Below are 2,500 nucleotides of genomic sequence, written 5' to 3'. Positions count from 1 at the left end.
GATATTGGGAGGAGTGATGGACTGGACTGTATCAAGGATGACCTTCGATCAAAGGGACTAACCGGTGATGAAGTGTGGGACAGAGGTAGATGGAGAACGCTGGCCAGAAACATCAACCCCACATAAAAGTGGGAAAAGATGTAGACAAAGAAGAAAAAGAAGAACAGCCCAAGCTTACTCTCCACCCAAGCTAGGATCAAGGAGGGGCAGGTAATGGCTGCTGATGACTCAGTAGATAGACCTATAGGCTCCCCTAAACACACCCTATTCCTTACCTCACAAGGATGGTGAGGTTGCAGCGACCTAAGAAACTATCGAGTTTGAGCGTGATTCGAACCCCTGTCTGGCGTTCACCAGGCAAGGACGTTACCAACAGGCCACACAACCCCTAGAGAAAAGAAAAACAAGGTCGCCTCTAAATGATAGTGAGCTGTAAGAATTGAGAATCGAGAAGCATTGATAAAATCTGAAACTTCACGGCAAACGGAGAAAAAGTATCTAAGATATACAGTCCTAATATTACTGATTTTAATGGATTAAATGGGGAGAAGTTAGCCTGATAAGTATTACGAGGTCTTCTCAGATATAAATTTACTGGACCGAGTTTAGGGGAAAAGTGTGGACGAAAAAGAAAAGAAAAAGCAGAAACTAAGTTGCACTGAGGAAAAAGAATCATGAGAGGACGTAATGGGAGAGCCTTAATTCAGTGAGAGAGAGAGAGAGAGAGAGAGAGAGAGAGAGAGAGAGGGGGGGGGGCATCCAAAATATGAGATAAATCTTGTCATCTAAAATTGGAAGTCATACTCGGATATATTTCTTTCATTGAAGGTAAACTACGCTCAGTAAATAAAGATTTAAATTTAGGAATGTTTCATTAAATAAAAACTTGAAAATGTTTCGTAACAATGTCGAAGAAAAGATATACTAAACTCATAAGGATATGGAACTTTAAAGCACTAGCATATCACTAACACTATCTCCAAAATTGCATTAACAAGAGCAACAACAGTGAAAATATAATACAAACTAGCGGGGCACCCAATAGAGCACAGACCTCCGCCAGGGCAGCTTATTTCTCGATGTTTTGGACTGATTTTGGACGTTTTGCTCGTCCGTGACCTCCACCTTTGACCTTCAATAATTTAATAATAATAATTAGTTTCTTTACATTATGATTACAATTGTGGCCGTATGGTTGATGACCGGAATTTGACCTTGACCTTCGACCTGAACATGTATCAATTGGCATGGATTTTCATACGCTCAATAAGAGCCAAATTTAAAGTCTCTGTAACATCGATGTCCAAACTTTTGGCTGATTACGTGAATTGGACATTTCGCTTGACCTTGACTTTGTCCTAAAATCTACTCATGCCCAACTTTTTACATAACAGTTAATCCTGCACTATATAATTAAAACTGTAGCCAGGATAGAGTTCACAAACAAAAAAAAACACACACATACACACAAACAGGGAGTAAAACATAACCTCCTTCCAACTTCGTTGGCGGAGGTAAATATAAGAGCGAAGATCATTGCTGATCATAGTTATGAAAGTATCAAAATGGGGTATATGAAATTCATGAAAGTAAAGATGACATTGAACAGCACATTGATGTCTGATCAAAAAGTAGGTCTTGGAAAAGGTTGTGTTGGGTTAGGTTGGGTTCCTGCATGACCCTTTGTGTGGGTCCTGGGTTCCTGTGAACATGGCTTCGCCAGAAAGAGAACTAATAAGCGTTTTTTTCTAGCTCGTGAAGACTAGAGATAATGATAAAGAAGATTCTATTTTTTTTTTTTTTTTTAACATTAGATCTTCCTTCACCTTGGGGCAATTTAAAGGTGAGTGTGACTTCCACAGCAAACAGCAATAAAATTACAATAGTAAACAACAAACAAAGTCATTGAATATATTGAATAAATAGACATGTAGCAGCCGAACAAACAAAGAGGGAGGCCGGGACGCCCAACAATATACCAAGAATCTTTCGGTTCAAAGGATTAGAAATTGAATAACCTACAACCTTTCAACCTCAGGGAGAAGAAATACGACGGAAAAACTACATTTCCCTATATTCCAAATTCTATATAAACGTGTTCCCTTTATCCCCATTGGGGATGAGGATGGAGGTAAAGAGCGAAGAGTGGAAGGGAGAGATATAAGAGGATTGTTAGGAAAGTCTCTCTCTCTCTCTCTCTCTCTCTCTCTCTCTCTCTCTCTCCCTCTCTCTCTCTCTCTCTCTCTCTCTTCAGAAGTATATGACGATATGTTATCAATCTCGTATATTAGTACTTATAAACCCCAATCGATCACACACACAAACTGAATGCTCGTGAATATTCTATAAGCAAAATAACCTCGGTGGCATAACATCATACAAGTTTTCCCGTTTACGATTTTATGAGAATTTCTTTCTCTCTCTCTCTCTCTCTCTCTCTCTCTCTCTCTCTCTCTCTCCTACAGTAATTGACTTATAAACAAGTACATAATTCATCCCT

Source organism: Palaemon carinicauda, chromosome 33, assembly GCF_036898095.1.
Source record: "Palaemon carinicauda isolate YSFRI2023 chromosome 33, ASM3689809v2, whole genome shotgun sequence".
NCBI classification, from domain to species: domain Eukaryota; kingdom Metazoa; phylum Arthropoda; class Malacostraca; order Decapoda; family Palaemonidae; genus Palaemon; species Palaemon carinicauda.
The sequence above is the reverse complement of the archived record's forward strand: the minus strand, read 5'-3'. Positions refer to the sequence as shown.